The sequence below is a fragment of the Hyperolius riggenbachi genome, chromosome 3, assembly GCF_040937935.1.
Source record: "Hyperolius riggenbachi isolate aHypRig1 chromosome 3, aHypRig1.pri, whole genome shotgun sequence".
NCBI lineage: Eukaryota > Metazoa > Chordata > Amphibia > Anura > Hyperoliidae > Hyperolius > Hyperolius riggenbachi.
The window spans coordinates 343625127-343648473 of NC_090648.1; the positions used below are offsets into that span (position 1 = coordinate 343625127).

General features: G+C 44.9%; 1 pseudogene; it reads left to right on the top strand.

Annotated features, from left to right (window-relative positions):
* Nucleotides 1–22091: 22091 nt before the first annotated feature.
* On the top strand, nucleotides 22092–22302 carry LOC137564508 (U2 spliceosomal RNA; annotated as a pseudogene).
* The last annotated feature ends 1045 nt before the right edge of the window (nucleotides 22303–23347 follow it).

Here is a 23347-nt window from a genome sequence, read left to right on the forward strand (position 1 = left end):
TGCACAATAAGCAGACAAATGGTTAATTCGACTGTTTAAATTGAGGAGGGGGGAATGGCTTGTGATTAATAGTACAGATTGTCATTGCTTGTCAGCAGTCTATATGGTGCTACTGCTTAGAAACACATCATGTTGCTATGGAAGGGGGCGGAGAGACAACCACACAAGAAGAGCTTGGAGTGGGAATGGTAAGGTGGAGAACAATGTTCTCAGCCTGCATTTACCTGAGATGATCCAGTACTTTGGATCTCTTGGCAATGTATCAGAGCCACTGTACACATGCTAGATTCTGGCCCACTTTGGCCGAGATCCAACTACAGTGGGGCAGCAGGTTACACTTTTATTTATGATTCTCATTCTCTGAAGAACACATAGGCTCTTATCCACTTAACTTTTGCCCTAGGTTTTCTCAAAGAAGATAATGATCCATTTTCAGCATTAAATCATTGGAAAAAAAAATAAAAAAAAGTAATATTAATTTTATTGTGGGTCATTTCATGTTGGGAGCTTTGAAGGTGTTTTATTGGTAAGGGTTGAAAATAAAGTAAAGTTAATAGGATATGGACCAAAATGCTATGGTTTACAGTAGTCTGGGAAGGAAGGAAGTACTGAAGCGGCAGCATTACTGGGAAGGGGCAAAACTTGCAAGATAGGTGCTCCGGGCTAATTCACTCTTATCTTGAAACACTGTTTTATTGACCTGAGAAAATAGGTGGATGCCGGCAAAATGCATTGTCTGGTGTTTTTGAATAAACTATTTTTGTATCCTACATAATTTATCCTCTTTAGGTAAGTTTTTCTTGCCTTTAAAACAGTTTTTAATCATTTCACACATTCTTTGAGGTGCCTCCTTCTGAACCCCTATGGGGGCGGTTTTTAGTTTGGCCAATTATTTTTTTACATTCTTTCATCTACCATCCCTTTTTTTGAGTAGCCAACCCTCTCTTGGTGGTCGGCGATACCACCTTCAAGTGAAAATCCATCTTTGCAGCCTGGTTTTGTAAGTACTGCATTTGTTTTCATGCCTTTCTGCATTACTTTACATACTACACCACAAGGGGCTCCAAGTTCTCTTCTGTGTGTCTTTTATCTCCCCTTGGAAGAACCACAGGTACTCCTGACTAGGGATGATCAATGAGATGCAAATATTCTGGCGTTTATACAAAATTATGCAAATTTTTATGCAAATATATGCAGCTTGAAACTGGACCAATCAAGTCCCACCCAGGTTTAAATTGATTGGTCCATTTTCAATCTCCATATATTAGCATAAAAATGCACATACATTTGCATAAACTCAGAAATATTTGCATCTCATTGATCATCCCTACTCCTGACCCCCATCATAGAAAAATACTCAAGATAATTTTTGACAGTACCTATTCATCTACTTGTTTGTACTTTCTCAATTGCAGAGTGCGGAAAAGTTACTTTAAACAGAAGATGAAAAATGATCTAGGAGAAAACTTGAATTTAATAAGGGCCAATGTCTGGTACAGCAGCTGTTTGGTACAGTTTCTCTGATTGTTCAGTGCAGAAGCAGACCCTCTGGTTTCTTTCATAAGGCAACAAGGTCATGGACTGTGATTGTTTGGACTGTTCTTCGCCAATATGACAGAGTGGTCTCTCTCCTGCTAGATTGACTTCAACACTCCTCAGTTTTGAATTGGAGCAATGTGTAGTTTGGCTTTTCTTTCTGCTATTGAAAAATCAATAATGCGGTAAATATTATTGATCACTGGCTATTTTCTATTAGGAAAAACCCAGAATGGTAGTTAATATTTAAACAGATAAGAGCATAGTTTTTCTTTCCTACATATTTTGTTACTCTATACGCTGTGCGTGAGCAGAACAAAGTATTGTAAGTATGAAAAATAGAGCATACACTTTTATAGCATTAAGGTTGTCAAAATTGATTCTGAGTATTTACTTGCTTGCTGCTGGTGGCTAAAAAGGCATTTTATTGATAAGGTGTGAAAATATCCCCTAGGAGAAAAAGGCCTCATTCACAGTTATGCGTTCCAGTCCGGTGTAACGTGGCTTACTGGTACTACTTTTTTGTTCCGTTGTGTTGCGTACCTGTAACACAGGGAATGCAATGCAATATTCTACTGTGACCCTAGCCAAAGTGAAATTAGTAAGTGCCATGTGCCTTGCATTTTGAATGAAGCACAAACTACACGTTATGTTCATGTAATGAGCAATTGCTATGTAACATAGGTACTTTAATGGCTGGTTCAGACAGATGACGTTCCCGGAGGCTCGTTTCATCACAGCCAAACGCTTTCCTGCTACTGGTCAGAAAACCATTTGACATCGCTTGTTGTCGTTTCTCATCGCAATTAGAGCCATAGGGGGATAGAATGTAAGTGCAAGTGCAGCATGGTGGCGCAGTGGTTACCACTCTCACCTTGCAGCGCTGGGTCCCTGGTTCGAATCCCAGCCAGGGCACTATCTGCACAGAGTTTGTATGCTCTCCCCGTTTCTGCCTGGGTTTCCTTCGGGCACTCCAGTTTCCTCCCACATCCCAAAAACATACAGATAAGTTACTTGGCTTTCCCTTAAAATTGGCCCTAGACCACGCGACCTAGTGGACAGTGTCGTGCGCAGCGGGTTACAGGGTGGGAGGGGGGGTTGGGGTGCGGCGGCATAGCTAGCATAGTTGCCCCAGTATAGGGAGTTTAGTTGCCCCGGTATGGCTAGTATAGTTACCCCAGAATAGCTAGTATAGTGACCAGTACAGTATAGCTAGTATAGTCCCAGTATGGGTAGTTAGTGCCCCAGTATAGCTAGTAAAGTGCCCAGTATAGCTAGTATAGTGCCCAGTATGGCTAGTATAGTGCCCAGTATAGCTAGTATAGTGCCCAGTATAGCTAGTAAAGTGCCCAGTATGGCTAGTATAGTGCCCAGTATGGCCAGTATAGCTAGTATAGTGCCCAGTATAGCTAGTATAGTGCCCAGTATAGCTAGTAAAGTGCCCCCCCCCAAAGTGGCCGCCGCTCCTGTTACCTTATGAGCGCTTCCTTTCTTATATTCCCCCAGGCGCCGCTCTCCTCTTATCAGCATCTCCTATTACAGCAGCGCGTCTTGCGGCTGCTGTAAGGAGGGAAGGAAGGACGGCGGTTCCCATGGTAACAGCGATCGCCGCTACAGGAAGCCGCTGCCCTGCTTCCTTCCCTCCTTACAGCAGCCGCAAAACGTGCTGCTGTAATAGGAGATGCTGATACGAGGAGATCGGCGCCTGGGGGAATATAAGAAAGGAAGTGGCTGCCCTCTCATAAGGTAACAGAAGCGGCGGCCGCGGGGGGAAGGGCGAGAGGCCAGACCTGCCGCGGCCCGGTGGAAAACTGCCAACGGACTGGCAGTGGGCCACGGCCTGGTGGTTGGGGACCCCTGCCCTAGACTACGATACATACTGTATACTACACGATACACATATAGACACATGACTATGGTAGGGACTAGATTGTGAGCCCCTCTGAGGGACAGTTAGTGACAAGACAATATACTCTGTACAATGTTGTGGAAGATGTCGTGCTATATAAACACTAAATAATAATAAGTGCAAACATTTACATTCATCTCAATTATGACACAAGTGATACCTAGCATCAGCCGACCTCCAGCCCTAAAGGGAACCCGAGGTGAGAATAATATGGAGGCTGCCATATTTATTTCCTTTTAAGCAATACCAGTTGCCTGGTTGTCCCTGCTGGTCCTCTGCCTCTAATACTTTCAACTATAGACCTGAACAAGCATGTAGCAGGTTGGGGGTTTCTGACAATATTGTCAGAACTGACAAGATTAGCTGCATGCTTGTTTCTGGTGTAATTCAGTTCACTACTGCAGCCAAATAGATCAGCAGGACTGCCAGGCAACTAGTATTGTTTAAAAGGAAATAAATATGGCAGCCTCCATATCACTCTCACCCCGGGTTCATTCTTAGGGCTCTTTTCCACTATGAAACATGATTGCAATCACCATCGCGATGCGATGGTGCTTCAAACCAATTTCCACTAATGCGATTGCTATTTTGCTACTGCACTCAGTATAGAGAGCTCAATCGCATCCAAAACCCGGCAGGACAACGATTGTGCTCAGGACAAAATTGCAATGCAATCGGATCTCACTAATGGAAATGCCAGCTGCCGTTTCCATTAGTTTTTCTGTATCCTGCGTTTTTCGATCCATCGGTGATCAGAATCAGATCAGGTAGTGGAAAAGGGCCCTAATGGTGGCCACCGCTGATCCAATTTTTTTCATCCAATTTTACCATTTGTATGTACTATAAGAAAACTGCCTAAATTATCCATTCAGTTTATTCACTCAATAGCGTAAACCGTTACAACACAGATATGTGAACATGACCATAGAATTGTATGGGCAGTGTGTTCACATGCGGTAACACAGCACAACATGTACAGAGTGTGAAGTGAGCCTTATTGTTTTCAGTTCATTCAGATAATATTAATTGTGAAGATTATCTGCAGATTATCTATTATGTAACCGGTGTAGTATTGATCTCAGCAGCATTCTCTTCTGCATATCTTCATATTTATTGCAGACTCTGTGCAATCTTATCAAACACGATTTACTCTGGCCGCCTCTTCTCAGATAACACAACAGAAGCGCATCAGATTTCACATTTCTGAAAAGTATTTTTAGATGTGTAAATGGATACAGATTTTACAGGCATTTTGTGCAGTACATTTTTGGGGGGCACTGTATAAAAATCACATTATCTACTTAGTAACAAATTTATCTTAGGACTTTTTTTTTTTTTTTTAACAATAAATAGGACTTATTTTTAGGTGAACAGTGTGCAGTGTTGTTGGGTTAGTCATTTTTAATGTATGGCTTCTGGCTAAGATCAAGTGTAAGTGTAGTGTTATTTATTAATTTTTGCCCTTCAGACATTATTTGCTGCTAAGGCCACGTTCAGTGAATGTTGCATCCCCTGTGACAGCAGGAACACAACAGATCAGGAAAGCTGCACCGCACACTACTCGTGCATTGTGTTGCTTTCAGTGAAGCATACAGTCAATGAAAACTATGCTTCACTGTAACCGTTAACACATGTGTATGCGTTACAATGCCTGCAGTGCATTACCATGCAGAAACTTGTTATACCGCAACGCTACCGCCGCACTATGAAAGTTGCATAGGTGGTGCATTGCAGTGTGGTTAGCCGTGTTACAAAGTGGCAGTTACACCACACCTCAACCATATTAGCTCTGGAAAAGGTCCCCGTACTGGAATGGTGGCATGCAGAAGGACCTAGTAGGTTTCAGGCCTCATACAGGATCAGAACTGGCAGGTTTCACATACATAGGCCTGGTGCACACCAGAGGAGTTTTTCAGAGCGTTTTGTGTTTCTAAATCTGCTGCTAATGTTATCCTATGTGTCTATGCACACTGGAGCAATGAGGTTTTGTAAAAAACCCCATAGCATTACATTGGAAAGAGCTTTTGAAACCTCTAAAAGCTCTTCCCAATGTAATGCTATGGGCTTTTTACAAAACCTCATTGCTCCAGTGTGCACAGACACATAGGATAACATTAGCAGCAGATTTAGAAACACAAAACGCTCTGAAAAACTCCTCTGGTGTGCACCAGGCCATACAGAGACTCTGGCTAGAGATCTACGATGAGGGAGTCTAGTTTACCAGGTGTTTTGAGCTCTCCTACAAAGGATTAGAGATGCTCTCTGAATTCTGACACTGCATTTCATGTTGCTCTTCAATAGGCAGAAACTCACCTGGGCTGAACCTGAACTTTATACAGGAATGAACAGATTTGGAAAGTTAATGTTTGATACCTGGCAGCTTAATTAATTTATCAGTTGTTAGAGTCTGAATCCGATAAGCCTCATATAAAGTACCGTCTAAGCCGAAGATAATTCTGCTTCCTGTTAAGCATAAAAAGTCAGAATTCAAGTTTATCACTAAAATGAAGGCAATTAGCAGTGAAGATCAAAAAGTCCAACAAATATAACAATTATGGTTAAACAGGAATTATTTGTATTGGTAGAACTAACATTTTGCAGATTCATAATCAGATTCAGGCCTTCTCCGCAGGCAGTTGATAGGCAGTGAAATGCCTCTCAAACTCACAACTGCTTGCTGCTGCCTGGTAACTGCTTACTGCTGCCTGGCAACTGCTCACTGCTGCCTGGCTACTGCTTGCTGAGCATACAGTTCAACTGCCTGTGGAAATGAGCCCATGGAAGTAGAGAAGGTCAATGAGATAATATAATATAGAAATAATTCCAGTTTACAAGCAAATTTAATTCAAACTTTATGCAGTTTGGAATTGGTCCAATCAAAATTGTCTGAAAGGGCATTTGAGCTTACAATTTGTATTAAATTTCCATACAAGCAGTCATTATTTGCATCACACTGATTATGTCTAGTTAGGAGCAGCAAATCAATGAACTAGCAGCTGCCAGGGCAGTTCCTAAGGCCTCTTTTCCACGAACTGTTGATAGGCAGTAAAAAGCCTCTCAAAGTCTCGCAACTGCTCACTGCTGCCTGATAACTGCTCACTGCTGCCTGGTAACTGCTTGCTGAGCACACAGCTCAACTGTCCATGGAAAAGAGGCGTAAATAGGGATGGTCAATGAGATGCAAATAAATCAGCGTTCATACAGGATTATGCAAATTTTGTATGCAAATATATGCAGCTTGAAATGGAGAGATTGAATGCTACCTTGCTGGGATTTGATTGGTCCATTTTCAAGCTGCATATATTTTCCCTTGCTGGGATTTGATTGGTCCATTTTCAAGCTGCATATATTTGCACCCAAAATTTGCATCATCCTGTATGAATTTGGGGTGCTAGACTAGTTGAGAGGACCAACCAAGAAACCTCATAGGGAAACTCTGCTAACGTAATTGGTTTGTACAGCACCCTCTTGAACTGCTAGGTTTCACATAGGTTGTAGTAAACTATCCCACACTATTTGGCCAATTACAACACTTTCTGCTGTAGAGCAGTGTTTCTCAACCCTGTCCTCAAGTACCCCCAACAGTGCATGTTTTGCAGAAAAACACAATCATTCAGGCCTCATTCACACCTAAAAACAAAAACGCAAGTGTTTTGCGTTTTTGTGTGCTTTTTTTTCCCCCTCCTGGCGCTACCCTGTGCGCTGCGTTTTTGGTAAAAAACGATTTTCTAAGCACCTTTGTCATTCACTCCCTGACCCAAATCAGGAAATGAACTCTTTGACCCAGAGTAAAGAAAAAATACAATGTATTTATTCTAAAAAAAACGTTAACACAATCGCTGCATAAAGTGGTTTTGTGAGCATTTAGCGCTCTTCCTATACCTTCCATTGGCCTCTATTCATAAAACATTTGGGGAGAAAAAATTAGTGTAGGTAAAATACCGCATCGGTATTTTAGACTTCTCGGTGGTCATTCATAAAAATGTTTCCAGCTGCGATAGCAGTGCGGAGATTTCCTGCTGTAGGCTGGCGGTAGGCTGTCGGCAGGCTTGCGAAAACACACAAGCTGGCAGAGTCCCTCCGTGCGCTGCTCTCTCTGCTGCTGCTTGGGAGGTCTGTCCCATTCACTTGCATGTATTCCGCACGCTTCTCGCTACATCCGAGGAAGCGGTATTTCCCGTCCGCATACCGCTTCCTCTAATCTTTATGAATAGACATTTTGTTACTTTTTCTAGATAAAGCTAGAAAATCACAGCACAAGGCGGAAATGTATCACGCTGCTGGGGAATTGTAACTTTTCATGCGGAAACAGCTTTTAGGGCTCGTTTCCACTAGTGCGGTGTGGGCGGGATCGCAGGCCAATCCCAAGAGCCGTGCCATGCACGGCTATGGGAATCGCAGCCTCCGCCACGAATTCTGTAGGGGGTTCCGGCCGAATCGCTACTGCAAGTGATTCGGCCGGCGGCGCCGTTATCCCCTATGGCAGAGTTTCCCTGCGCGAAAACCCTGCGGATTTGCGGCCGTTTCCGCGAGAGTGGAAACAGGCCCTTATCAATGCACACTTTGCTAAATGGTCGGGAAAGTCAGCTGTTTTGAGCGGTAAACTTGCGGAAAAGTTTTATGAATAGAGGCCATTATAGTAAAAATGCCCCAAGAATGGTACAGGCACCGCTTTGCTGAACGCACAGTGCACGAACCGCGCTGATATAAACCTTCTCATAGAGATTCATTGCACAAGCGTTTTGTGGGCGAGCCCTGACAGGTGAGAAAATTAGTGTTTCAGCAGAACTCATCAACTACCTCTGTGGTTTTGCACTGTTGGGAGTACTTGAGGACTGAGTTGAGAAACTCTGCTGTTGAGGGTGCTGTGATTGGAGAACTTTTCCCTATGTGGTTTCCTGCTGGGTCCCCTAAACTAGACTAGCGCTGAACTTGGAACAATTTGCATCTCATTGACATCCCTATTTCTAAAATGGATTAGTCTGCAACAAAGGTCTGGTGTGCAAATTCCAATTCCTGTGAAACTGGAATGTGCATATTTTGCAAATTGCTATCACTATGAATTGGCAGCAGACAGGAAGTTCTGAGTGCAGCTTTAATATCAACCTGCAGAAGATTTGGACTAACACTGTAGTTAAGTACACATTTCAGATAAAGCCTGCAGGGATCGGGGCTCAATCTCTTTAACCCCCTTGGCGGTATGATTCTTTCCGGATTTTAGGGTCTAAAAGCAGTAAAAAAATTTTGCACCCTTTCAGACCCTAATGCTTCGTACACACTTGCGATAACTATCGTTTGCAAAGAACGATAGTTACCAGACGAACGATATTGGAAATATTGGTATGCAACGATGGGATGCAGCGATCATCATACACATTTTAACGATAGTTCTCACAGAAAAGAACGATCAGAAGGAAATGTTGCGTACATATTTATATAAAATAAAATAAAAAACCACTGACATGGAGTTACAATAGATACAAATATATGATTGTTAACTTGAAAACAAAGTTTAATTAAAATGAGCAATGTAACAATCTTTACGGCCGCGCTACAAAGGAAGTACTGAAGCTGCGCATTGGCCCTTGTAACGATCATTCTCGGCCGATGTCTGTACACACTATAGTTTTGTAACGATTGTCGGTAGATATGATCCGTCAGGTTGGATATTTCCATCTTCCCGATGTCGTTCTTTTGTCGTTCGTGTTAATGATCGTTGGGTAAAGTTTTTTCCCCGATTGTCGGTGGAACGATCGTTAATGAGCTGTTTCAAACGACCATAGTCGCCAGTGTGTACGCAGCATAAAACCTGGAAAAAATTGTGCTGCCTGGGACATCTGCCAGCCCCAGCAATCACTCACCTCCCTGGGCTCCTGCACTGCAGTTATGCCTCCATCCTCCGAGTGGCGCTGCAACTCTAAAGTGAGATTGCCAGCTGTCGTTATGATGACAGCCGGTTATCTCACCAGGAGGAAGTAGAGCCCCGAGGGAAAGGAAGAAAAATGGCGGCCGACGTCGGGATCCCTGGGAGGTATGCAGAAACGCTCCTGCTGCGCGCATTTCTCTGCATAGAGCCTCCGGCAGCTACCCTGAGCAGAGGTCGGGATTACCACTCTTAGCTGCGGTTTTCCGCCCCGACCCTAGCTCGGGATTACCGCCAAGGAGGTTAACAACAGTTCAGGGTCTAATGCCGTACAGACGCGTCGCTGGCCTACTGGCGAGCGATGTGTTCTGTTACTATATGGAAAAGTGGATGATGCACAATGGCAAGGAAGTGGTAAGGAAGGAGCAGAGCCAGCGCTACCACAGAGACAAAGGCCGCAAGCGCTGCCGGGCCCCCAGGTGTGGTGTCTCCATGGTAAAAAATGTCCCTGCAGCATTCTGGCCCAACAGACCTTACATCTCTGCTGCCACCCAACATCAGCTAACCCAGGAGAAAAGTTAGTGAGCAGTAATTGCCTTTTTGTCAGACCTTTTGAGCTCAGCATCCGGCATCCTGGAGCAGCTCCTTCATTCACTATCAGAAAGTCACTTACCACGATAGGCTGTTGATGCAGCTGCTCATTTTTTCTCCACTGAAACGGGCCACTCCATCAACTGCCTATCACGGGAAGTCACTTCCTGAAAGTGAAGAAGCTGATCTGGAATACGGGGTGCCTCTGAGATCAAAAGGTCTGACGAGACCCATTTTAGCCTTAACAGGCCCTGAGAATGAGAACCAAAGTGTCAGCTGTGCTCAGCAAAGATGATTTGGCAGACCGGATCTATCGTATTTGCATAATCCTGCAGCAACTCAGAATTATTTACCTCATTGACCATCCCTATAAGAATAATCTTAACTACTTGAGGACCACGGTCTTTCTACCCCTTAAGGACCAGAGCCTTTTTTTCCATTCCAACCACTGCCGGTTTCACGGTTTATTGCTTGGTCATACAACCTACCATCTAAATGAATTTTCCCTCCTCTTCTTGTCACTAATACAGCTTCCTTTTGGTGCTATTTGATTGCTGCTGTGATTTTTAGTTTTTATTATATTCATCAAAAAAGATATGAATTTTGTCAAAAAAAATGATTTTTTTAACTTTCTGTGCTGACAGTTTTCAAATAAAGTAAAATTTCTATATACATTTTTGTCCAAATTTATTCTGCTACATGTCTTCTACATGTCACAAGTTAGCAGAAATAGATTTTTACTGTTTTTTTTTCACAAAGTGTCATTTTCTGCTAGCTTGTGACAAAAAATAAAATCTTCTATGAGCTCACCATACCCCTAACGGAATACCTTGGGGTGTCTTCTTTCTAAAATGGGGTCATTTGTGGGCTTCCTATACTGCCCTGGCATTTTAGGGGCCCTAAACCGCGAGGAGTAGTCTTGAAATCAAATGTCTCAAAATGGCCTGTAAAATCCTAAAGGTACTCATAGGACGTCGGGCCCCTTAGCACAGTTAGGGTGCAAAAAAGTGCCACACATGTGGTATCGTCGTACTCAGTAGAAGTAGTATAATGTTTTTTTGTGGTGTATTTTTACACATACCCATGCTGGGTGGGAGAAATTTCTCTGTAAACTACAATTTTTTTATTTTTTTACACACAATTGTCCATTTACAGAGATATTTCTCCCACCCAGCATGGGTATGTGTAAAAATACACCCCAAAACACATTATAATGTGTGTATAATGCGTGTAATTTGAAATATGCAAATATGACAGAATGATGCAATGTCATCAAAAAACTATATGACTGAAAATAAAAAGAAGACACTTCTTTGCTACTAATGTTCTATTAATTATCTGTACTACACATACAATTTATTATAGCATAAGGTTTTTTTGTGCTGCAGTGTCACTTAAGGTGTGTATAAAACTTTAAAGGCTCCACTGCTAAAGACAGGAAGAGATACATCAGAGGCAATGATGGCTCCAGGTGTTTCGGGGTAAAGTATGAAACACTGAGGCCTCTTTTCCACAGACAGTTGATAGGCATTGAAATGCCTCTCAAACTCTCACAACTGCTTGCTGCTGCCTGGTAACTGCTTGTTGCTGCCTGGCAACTGCTTGCGGAGCACTCAGTTCAACAGTCCGAGGAAAAGAAGCCTTACTTTTGGCTCAGGCGGTGGCTTCAGCAGTACCATAGCCTGCAATGTTAAAGAGGAACTCCAGTGAAGATTTTACTGTTGGCAGGTGATGTAGCTGCTGCATGGTTTTTGGCAGTTGGACACAGCTGTAAACAGCTATTCCCCACAAAAGTTCGAACTTTTCTTGTGGGAGGGGTTACTTGTGGGAGGGGTTTCACCACAATATCAGTCATACAGCGCCCCCTGATGGTCTGTTTGTGAAAAGGAATAGATTTCTCATGTAAAAGGGGGTATCAGCTACTGATTGGGATAAAGTTTAATTTTTGTTCGGAGTTTCTCTTTAAGGCCTCTTTTCCACGAACTGTTGAGCTGTGTGCTCAGCAAGCAGTTGCCAGGCAACAGTGAGCAGTTACCAGGCAGCAGCAAGCAGTAACTAGGCAGCAGTGAGCAGTTGTGAGAGTTTGAGAGGCATTTCACTGCCTATAAACAATCCGTGGAAAAGAGGCCTAATTGTGGCTATGGTGCGCCATTTGCCCCAGTTGGTAATAAATTTGTCGAGATGCAGCAAAACAGTTTTACGATTAGGACGTGAGGACAATTTGATCAGCAAGCGGACATAGTTCATCAGTAAGTAAGGATGTAGGAAGAGGAAGACTAGATTTAGAAGTAGTGGCAGTGAGGTTTGTGTAGTGGCAGAGGGTGGGGTAGTAAGGGGGAAAGTATTAGGCATATCGGTAGTAGGAGAGATACAGGGAGTGCAGAATTATTAGGCAAGTTGTATTTTTGAGGAATAATTTTATTATTGAACAACAACCATGTTCTCAATGAACCCAAAATACTCATTAATATCAAAGCTGAATATTTAGTTAGTTTTTAGTATTTAGTTTGTTTTTAGTTTTAGCTATTTTAGGGGGATATCTGTGTGTGCAGGTGACTATTACTGTGCATAATTATTAGGCAACTTAACAAAAAACAAATATATACCCATTTCAATTATTTATTTTTACCAGTGAAACCAATATAACATCTCAACATTCACAAATATACATTTCTGACATTCAAAAACAAAACAAAAACAAATCAGTGACCAATATAGCCACCTTTCTTTGCAAGGGCACTCAAAAGCCATGGATTCTGTCAGTGTTTTGATCTGTTCACCATCAACATTGCATGCAGCAGCAACCACAGCCTCTTAGACACTGTTCAGAGAGGTGTACTGTTTTCCCTCCTTGTAAATCTCACATTTTATGATGGACCAGGAGGCCATGCCATTAGTTTTTCTTCTTTTATACCCTTTCTTGCCAGCCACGCTGTGGGGTACTTGGACGCGTGTGATGGAGCATTGTCCTGCATGAAAATCATGTTTTTCTTGAAGGATGCAGACTTCTTCCTGTACCACTGCTTGAAGAAGGTGTCTTCCAGAAACTGGCAGTAGGACTGGGAGTTGAGCTTGACTCCATCCTCAACCCGAAAAGGCTACAAAAAGATTTCCAAAGCCTTGAACATCCCACGGAGCACTGTTCAAGCGATCATTCAGAAATGGAAGGAGTATGGCACAACTGTAAACCTATCAAGACAAGGCCATCCACCTAAACTCACAGGCCGAACAAGGAGAGCGCTGATCAGAAATGCAGTCAAGAGGCCCATGGTGACTCTGGACGAGAGCTGCAGAGATCTACACCTCAGGTGGGAGACTCTGTCCATAGGACAACTATTAGTCATGCACTGTACAAGGTTGGCCTTTATGGAAGAGTGGCAAAAAGCAAGGCATTGTTAACAGAAAGCGTAAGAAGTCCCGTTTGCAGTTTGCCACAAGCCATGTGGGGGACATAGCAACCATGTGGAAGAAGGTGCTCTGGTCAGATGAGACCAAAATGGAACTTTTGGGCCAAAATGCAAAACGCTATGTGTGGCGGAAAACTAACACTGCACATCACTCTGAACACACCATCCCCACTGTCAAATATGGTGGTGGCAGCATCATGCTTGGGGGGTGCATCTCTTCAGCAGGGACAGGGAAGTTGGTCAGAGTTGATGGGAAGATGTATGGAGCCAAATACAGGGCAAACTTGGAAGAAAACCTCTTGGTGACTGCAAAAGACTTGAGACTGGGGCGGAGGTTCACCTTCCAGCAGGACAATTGCCCTAAACATAAAGTCAGGGCAACAATGAAATGGTTTAAAACAAAACATATCTATGTGTTAGAATGGCCCAGTCAAAGTCCAGATCTAAATCCAATCGAGAATCTGTGGCAAGATCTGAAAACTGCTGTTCACAAACACTGTCCATCTAATCTGACTGAGCTGGAGCTGTTTTGCAAAGAAGAATGGGCAAGGATTTCAGTCTCTAGATGTGCAAAGCTGGTAGAGACATACCCTAAAAGACTGGCAGCTGTAATTGCAGCAAAAGGTGGTTCTACGAAGTATTGACTCAGGGGGCTGAATAGTTACGCACACCCCACTTTGCAGTTATTTATTTGTAAAAAATGTTTGGAATGATTTCCGTTCCACTTCTGACATGTACACCACTTTGTATTGGTCTTTCATGTGGAATTCCAATAAAATTGATGCATGTTTGTGGCAGTAATGTGACAAAATGTGGAAAACTTCAAGGGGGCCAAATACTTTTGCAACCCACTGTATAACTATAATAGCTACATATACTTAGGCAGAAATACTGGGGGCACCTATACCTGGCTACCTACCTATACTGTGGGTGAAAATGTTCTGTTGCAGTGCAATCAATCCAAATTGGGGGGGGGGGGGGGTGTTATCCTCACAAGTTTGCCCCAGGCAGCAAAAAGTCTAGAACCGGCCCTGCTCTCACATTAACCCTCCTACTCCCACTACACCTACAGGGAGTGCAGAATTATTAGGCAAATTAGTATTTTGACCACATCATCCTCTTTATGCATGTTGTCTTACTCCAAGCTGTATAGGCTCGAAAGCCCCTACTGCCAATTAAGCATATTAGGTGATGTCAGCCCCGCCATCAGGGGGGTGCAACTGTCACTTCAGTGACGGGCCCGGGGCTGCCGGAGGGCCCGCAGCCCAGAGGCCCCAGGCATTAACTTCCTGACTGAGCCTTAGCACTGTGCTGCTGTCCCCCCCACAGTATTTTCTAGCCAGCAATTGTCTCCCACCCATGACTCCCACCACCCCGATGCAGGTGCTGGCATTGCTAGGTGTAGCTACCTTGAAATCCCGGAAGGGCCCCAGGGTCCACAACAAGCAAACTGCAGCGAGTCCCTGTGGAATAGGCCTAGTCAGGTCTATGTTGCCGGTGCACAATCCCTCTGTGGGTCACCACTCCACACACGGTTCAATGTAGTAAATACGAAGGAGGCACTCAATTGGCTTCAAACTTGCGTTTTATCAAATCCCAGTAATACACGACATGTTTCGGGGCATATCCCCTTCATCAGGTGTACATACATTGAATGGCACACAGTGAATAAATACATACTTCCTTGAGTGCCTCCTTCGTATTTACTACAGGGCCCCAGGGTCTGTGCAATTGTACAGCAGTGATCGCCGCTGTATACATTTCTGGCCTTCCGGGTTCCCTCCTCTGATTGGGACTGAGCGGCTGCGTCATGACGCTGATGACGTCATTAACGTCATGACGCTGCCGGTCGGTGCTGATCAGAGAATACCCGGAGGAGGCGGGGAAATGTGTAGACTGCACTAGTGGCCAAAAAGTTTCATTTTGGTCTCATCTGACCAGAGCACCTTCTTCCACATGGTTGCTGTGTCCCCCACATGGCTTGTGGCAAACTGCAAACGGGACTTCTTACGCTTTCTGTTAACAATGCCTTGCTTCTTGCCACTCTTCCATAAAGGCCAACTTTGTACAGTGCATGACTAATAGTTGTCCCATAAACAGAGTCTCCCACCTGAGCTGTAGATCTCTGCAGCTCGTCCAGAGTCACCATGGGCCTCTTGACTGCATTTCTAATCAGCGCTCTCCTTGTTCGGCCTGTGAGTTTAGGTGGATGGCCTTGTCTTGGTAGGTTTACAGTTGTGCCATACTCCTTCCATTTCTGAATGATCGCTTGAACAGTGCTCCTTGGGTTGTTCAAGGCTTTGGAAATCTTTTTGTAGCCTAAGCCTGCTTTAAATTTCTCAATAACTTGATCCCTGACCTGTCTTACATAGTTACATAGTTATTATGGTTGAAATAAGACATACGTCCAACGAGTTCAACCAGTACAAAGTACAACTCCAGCCTGCTCCCTCACATATCCCTGTTGATCCAGAGGAAGGCAAAAAAACCCTTACAAGGCATGGTCCAATTAGCCCCAAAAGGGAAAAATTCCCTTCCGACTCCAGATGGCAGATCTTGGACCTGTCTTGTGTGTTCTTTGGACTTCACGGTGTTGTTGCTCCCAATATTCTCTTAGCCAACCTCTGAGGCCCTCACAGAGCAGCTGTATTTGTACTGACATTAGATTACACACAGGTGCACTCTATTTAGTCATTAGCACTCATCAGGCAATGTCTATAGGCAACTGACTGCACTCAGATCAAAGGGGGCCGAATAATTATGCACACACCACTTTGCAGTTATTTATTTGTAAAAAATGTTTGGAATCATGTATGATTTTCGTTCTACTTCTCATGTGTACACCACTTTGTATTGGTCTTTCATGTGGAATTCCAATAAAATTGATGCATGTTTGTGGCAGTAATATGACAAAATGTGGAAAACTTCAAGGGGGCCGAATACTTTTGCAACCCACTGTAGATAGTATAGTTGCTGCAGTAGAGGTAGTATAGGTAGCTAGAATAATTGCCCCCAGTATAGATAGTATAGTTGCCCCCAAAGGGGGACGAGTTTAGCGCAAACATTATTTTATTAATAGTATTAATGTCTGTAATTTTAAATTACCACCGATATTATACCATCGGCTACTAATGCCAAACATATTAGTGTCTATAGAAATAATCTTGTCTCCTAGTAATGTGATACTCGTTTCTCACTTGTACATTGAGCCTTCTGAGTTATTCACCAGCAGCCATATCTCCTTTCTTTCCTGCTGATACACTCCCTGTCGGTGATACTTGGTGCCACGGACTACATGGAACTTAATTTAGTCATGAGAGTTGTGACTGAGGGCAATTAGATTATTCCTGTAGGTTCTGCTATGCTATTCCTCCAATAAATATGCTGTGAATACTGAGAACTTCAGGTGCATATAAATACATCTAGAAAATATTTTATCATGAATTCATAAATTGCACCATAACTGTAAAATGTGAAGGTGGTCAGAGTCCAAATCAGTGATAATTACCTGATTATATGTGCTGGAAAGATATTTCTAATCTGATTTCAAAACCAAGATCTTATCTTATCCATTTCATCTGCCAGGATTAGCTGGTTATCAGTCTTCGATAAGCAAGGACGGCACATTGTGGATATAATTGGCCCTAACCCAAAAAGTGGTTCTTTATTTTTAGTTGTAGGTTTTGGAGTAAAGGTAACCATAATCATGAGATAGCAATCGCCGGATTAGGTTGAAATCGGCACCAGGCTCATGTTTATGGGAATCCCCAACACGTATGTCGGTCCTTTAGGGCCTTTTTCCACTACCCTGCGATTTGATTCCAATCGCAAAAAGCAAGGTACATTAAACTAATGGAAACAGCAGCAGCAATTTTCATTAGTGCGATCCGATTGCGATGCGATGTTGGTCCAAGTGCAATCGTCGTCCTCACGCATTTTGGATGCAATTGAGCTCTACTCAATTGCAATCGCATGGTTGAAATTAAAACACGATTGCGATCTCAATTGCGATTGCATTTCATAGTGGAAAAGAGCCCTTAGGCCTCTTGCACGCTGCAAGCGATTCCGATTCCGCTTTTTAATCGGTTTTTACATCCGATTCCGATTTGCAGTTTGCTCCCTGCACACATCGGAATCTGATTCGGATGTAAAAAATGATTAAAAAGCGAAATCGGAATCGCTTGCAGTGTGCAAGAGGCCTTATAGGGATTGTACTGATCAGGCAGGAAATAGACTGATCCATCCCACTGGGCAGACCGTTAACTAGGTAAGCTAGTGGTAAAGGGAACATTTATACCTTTAGGCCAGATTCATTCTTAACCTCCCTGGCGGTTTATTAAAATCCGCCAGGGGGCAGCAAATACGTTTTTTAAAAAAAAAAAATTTTTCATGTAGCGAGACAACGTCTCGCTACATGATAGCCGCTGCTCGGCGGCATCCCCCCAGCCCCTCCGATCGCCTTCAGCGATCGGAGATCAAGAGATCCCGTTCAAAGAACGGGATCTCTTGGAGGGCTTCCCCCGTCGCCATGGCGATGGGGCGGGATGACGTCATCGATGTCGTGACGTCAAAGGGGAATCCGATCCACCCCACAGCGCTGCCTGGCACTGATTGGCCAGGCAGCGCACGGGGTCTGGGGGGGGCGGCTGCGGCGCGACGGATAACGGCGGATCGGCGGGTAGCGGCGGCGATCGGAGGTTACACGCAGCTAGCAAAGTGCTAGCTGCGTGTAACAAAAAAAATTATGCAAATCGGCCCAGCGGGGCCTGAGCGGTGCCTCCCGGCAGCATAGCCCGACCTCAGCTCGGGCTTACCGCCAGGGAGGTTAAAGTGAACATGAAGTGATAGGAATACGGAGGCTGCCATCTTCATTCTCTTATAAACTATGCCAGTGTGCCGCCATGCTGACCATTTGGCTTCAGTTGTTTTTGGGTCGCATACATTGCAGCAGTGGCGTCAGACCAGAGTCGAAGCATCTGATCTGCATGCTCATTCTGGGCAGTGGCTTAATGGGCATCCACTGGGTTGCTAATTCCCTGGTGCAGTAGTCTCTTAAAGCAGTTCACAAGGTCAGGCCTCCATGTAGGAACTTCTTCACAAAATGGGATCTCTTCTTACTCCTAAACTTTTTGTCTGGTTTTCCTTCATCCTAATGTTTTTGACGTTTTCTTGCAATACTGCTATTTCTAAGACCTATTCATCATTGACTACCTACCGTTGTACTTAATTTTTACCTACATAGCGAATGGTCCTTGGCTTCCTGAGTCCAGTGGAACCTGGATCCAACCACTTAGGCTACTAAGCTTTTATATATTAAGTGGTCCAATAAAGCTTAAGAGGTGAAACCTACATTTATAATTCCACTGAGAGGCACCAGGAGATTATTGATATTGCACTTACACCGCATTCATATGTACTAACTATTTTAACAGAATTGCAACTAGTCACTAGATGGTGCTGTATGCATTTCATATTTACTCCTGTATTCAGCAGTGCAGCTTGTGTGCATCTATACAGTACTTTTCAAAGGAAACATCAAAGTTTACCTGAACTCTTGCACAGGACACAAGGAAAACATAACAGAAATGCACACTGTATGTATTTAAAGAGTTTAGCCTTTAATTCCCCATCATTTGTGTCTAATCCCTAGTTGTAATTTGACCTCCCCCCCATGTCATATGACTGCCTGTGGCAGATTAGACCATTTGAAAGTACAGGCTGTAGACAATATATCTGCTTCCATGCATCAGGATGTAGAAACTACAGATTTATTGCAGGATTTGTATCAGCTGTAACAAAGAAATGTTCTTTGCTTAAAGGTTATTATGTTGTTGTGTATCTTTTAGAGCAGAGAGGAGTTCTGAGTTCAGGTGCGCTATAAGTGAGAGAAGAGGAGCTGGAGCTAACAATCCTGTGGTTACTTTTAACATAGTATCAAGTGGTCATACATGCTCTCAATACTGTCCTCAATCACCTTCCTAGTGTAGTAAGAGGACTAATGTTCACAGGGTGATAATGTGCACATCATTTAGTTGGAAACTAGTTTTTATATATCTGTACCCAGATAGCATAAACATTTACAAATGAGTTAAGTGTCTCATATCTCACTTCTTTTTGTACTTGTGTAAGTCTATATTGGTGCTTTGAGTCCGCCAGGAGAAAAGCGCTAAATAAATGTTGTGTCTGTCTGTCTATATTGTCTGCCATTCACACATAAAGGTAGTCATAACATTTGAGATGTATGTAGTACCAACCCAACAGAGAGTGTCCAGGTCAATGGGGGTACACTACTTTCAGCGTCATTTCTCATGGGTTTATTTACTTCTTGCACTAATAAATGCATATCTTATGTCAAATGCTCCTAACGCAATGTTGTATAACGGTTTTGTGTAGTACAAATCTTGTATTGTTCATTGCTTAACATGAGGTTTTAATTCACATTCTGTATTTGTTATAATATAAACAGTAAAATTTATACACCAAAAATTAATGTAGGTATAAACTTAACCTCAATGGAAATCAGATAGGTAATTGTCTAAAGGGTTTTTTTCAGCACTAAAGTAAATGCATTTTGCTAACCAAATACTCATGGCTGGCTTTGAGGCAAGGCCACAAATCTGGCCCTGCAAATACTACTTTATTACTTTTAAACTTTGGTCAGTTTTACCTTAGTCTCTCACACATAACAAGTGTGCAAGTCAACGCAGCTGGCTGCATGCTTGTTGCTGATGTGACCTTCCCCCTCCAGAGCTGCCAGCGGACTGGCAGGCAGTGCCATGGCTGCAGCTGCTTATATAGTCTCTGCCCAGGGCATTATGACATCATTTATTGGTCAGGTGCAGGCCCGGCCCTAGACCATTTGCCGCCTGAGGCAAACTTTAAAGAAATCGCCGCGCCCCCCCCCCCCCCCAAGCCGTGGGTGTGGGGGGGCCGCCCGAGCTGGAGGGGATAGCGGGCAGGAAGGGGGTATTGGGCCTAGCGGCGGGGAGGGGGGTCGGACCCCCCCCTCCCTCGCCTGGGTCCCCCGTCCTCCGCTCCCCTCCAGCTTGTTACGTCACTGGCTGGCAGAGGCAACGGACGGGGATCACTCACCTCTTCCTTGTTCCAGCCTGCGCTCCACTGACGTCACTTCCTGCTACGCCGCAGGAAGTGACGTCAGTGGAGCGCACGCTGGAACGAGGAAGAGGTGAGTGATCCCCGCCCGTTGCCTCTTATAGCTGCAGCCAGCAACGTAACAAGCTGGAGGGGAGCGGAGGACTGGGGACCCAGGCGAGGGAGGGGGGGTCCGACCCCCCTCCCCGCCGCTAGGCCCAATACCCCCTTCCTGCCCGCTATCCCCTCCAGCTCGGCCGCCCCCCCAGAAGTGCCGCCTGAGGCAAACGTTTCACCCCGCCTCATGGGCGGGCCGGCCCTGGTCAGGTGTGCGCGCATGCACAGGTCAGGTGTGCCCGCATGCACAGGTCAGGTGCGCCCGCATGCACAGATGGAGGGCATTGTGACATCATCATCGGTTGACTGCCTGTGACCCCTACAGCGCATGCACAGGTCAGGTGCCTCCATCAGTGCAGGGCTGTGATTGTGTGTAGCAGGCCAGGCAACTAGGCAAGCATCTACTGTTTTGGCTTTCCACTACACGGCCTGTGGCTCCCTGTTGTGGCACACAACCCGTCCTCCAGACAGAGCGATTAAAAAAAGAGGATGAACGATGACGCACTGTGTTTTCAAACAGCCAGAGCAAGCCTGCCAGGCTAGAGACTTGACTACCTCTATCCTCCACACTCTCTCCTAGCCTGGTGCCGGAATGCAGGGTGCCGTAAGCCTACTTTAATTTTGTTTGCGGCGTGGAGGCATGGCAGCAGAGGGGTTGCGGTGGTGGGCGGGGCCATGCAAATGTAATCAGGCGGAAGCTGAGCCTGGCCTTCGCCTCTGCGTGCAGCACAGGTGCGCCCATCCCGGTGGCCCGGCAGGCCAGCAGAGGTAGCGGGGGAGGCCCCCCCGGCAGCTGGTAGCCCCGGGGTTTTAGTTATCCGGCAGCTGCTGCATTTAGAAGGTATTTTGCCTGAAATCCACTGGAGGGTGCTTTCGCTTTGGACAATAAATGGGTTATCGCTTCTCGGCCTTTTGGCTAAGGGGGCCCATACACCTAACGATTTTACTGCCGATATACAGCCGTTTCGATCACAGTGACCACCACAGATTGTGAACGGTTTCAGGCTGAAATCGGTTCACAATCTGTTTGCAGTAAAGGTAGCCATACGATCCCTCTCTGATCAGATACGTGCAGAGAGGGATCTATCTGTTAGTTGAATCTGATGGCAAATCGACCAGTGTATGGCCACCTTAAAGTAAATGTTTACCGGTTTTAAAAACAAAAAGTCAGATACTCACCTAAGGAGAGGGAAGGCTCGGTCCTAATGAGCCTTCCCTCTCCTCTCCCGCTTCCCGGTCCCACGCAGGATCCTCCGTGGCAGTATTCGACCAGTTCGGTCAAATACTGCCACTTCCGCATGCCGAAGGGAGCTTTCGGAAGGCTTCGGGAGCACTCGGGCTCCCGATGACGCGGCCGCTCCATACTACGCATGCGCGAGCGCCCTCTATGACGCGCTCGCGCATACGTAGTATGGAGGGGCCCGTCTTCGGAAGCCCGAGTGCTCCCGAAGACCTCCGAAGTCCCTGCGGCGGCGGACGCAAACCGGGAGCCAGCGCAGCACCGAGGGCACCGGGAGAGAAGAGGGAAGGCTCATTAGGACCGAGCCTTCCCTCTCCTTAGGTGAGTATCTGACTTTTTGTTTTTAAAACCGGTACCCATTGGCTTTAAGATCGAGTGTAGTATCTGTTCTTATCAGTTTAATATCTGATACGTCCCCTATCTGGGGACCATATATTAAATGGATTTTTGGAACAGGGAGGGTGCTGCTACTCCTGGGTGCAGGATAGAGTTGTAAACCTCTCCCAACTGACAATATAAGAAAAACATTGTTTCAAGTTGTCTGCTTTTTTTTTTTTTTTTTCTTTTTTCAGTATCTGTGTCATTTATTGAGTCCATATTTCTCCTGGATATAAAAAACAGAGAACTTGGGGAAGAAAAGAAAAAAAAATATTTTCCATCGGGTGCACGTGGCGTTCTTATGTTACTGCGCAGTCGCTGCGGGAAAAAAAATCCATGACCGGTCAACTTTCCTTCAAGGTTGCACTATGTCCCCTGCAGGAGGAGCAGCAGCACCCAGGGCCGGGCCGAGGCATAGGCTGGAGAGGCTCCAGCCTCAGGGCGCAGTGTAGGAGGGGGCGCACAATTTATTCAGCTGTCATTCCTAATTGTGTGTGAAGCAGAAAGAAATAAGAAAAGGGGATACATGGCAGTGACTGCAAGCCAGATAACTAGATACTAAGGTGTTGGGGAGGTTGTGGGCCCTGGGGGGCCTCTTAGTCTAATAGCAATCAGTGTGTGACGGCTGGGGTGGGAGGGATAGAGGGGCGCACTTTGGTGTCTCAGCTTTGGGTGCTGGAGGACCTTGTCCCGCCTCTGCTGATGTCAGATTCATAAAGTGTTGAGCTCAAAAGATGGCCAAGGAAATAGCATTTTCTGGGATTGATGTCAACTGTACATTGACGTGAACTGTACATTTTTTTATAATTTCCCAGCATAGGTTTACTTTAACCAAGTCTAATACCAGCCTTAACCAATAAATGATGTCCCTACTAACCTTGTTCCAGGGACATAACTACAAATTATGGAGCCCCTACATTCCAGTAACTCCTCCCCCTTCCCCACAGTGGTGGCCACTGGAGTCATACAACAATTGCAGCCATTATATTTCCCCTTCTCACTATGACAAGTGTGGCCATCATCCCCTCCCCCTCCCATAACAAATATGGCCACCTTGACCACCTCCCTTCCCTCCCCATATCAAGAATAGCCACCATTTTCACCTTATACCACACTCCATAACAAGTGTGGCCACCATAACCTCAACCTGCCGCAAATATGGCCAGGGCTGGATTTCTGGAAAGACCATAGAGGCCCAGGGGTAGGTTTGAGGC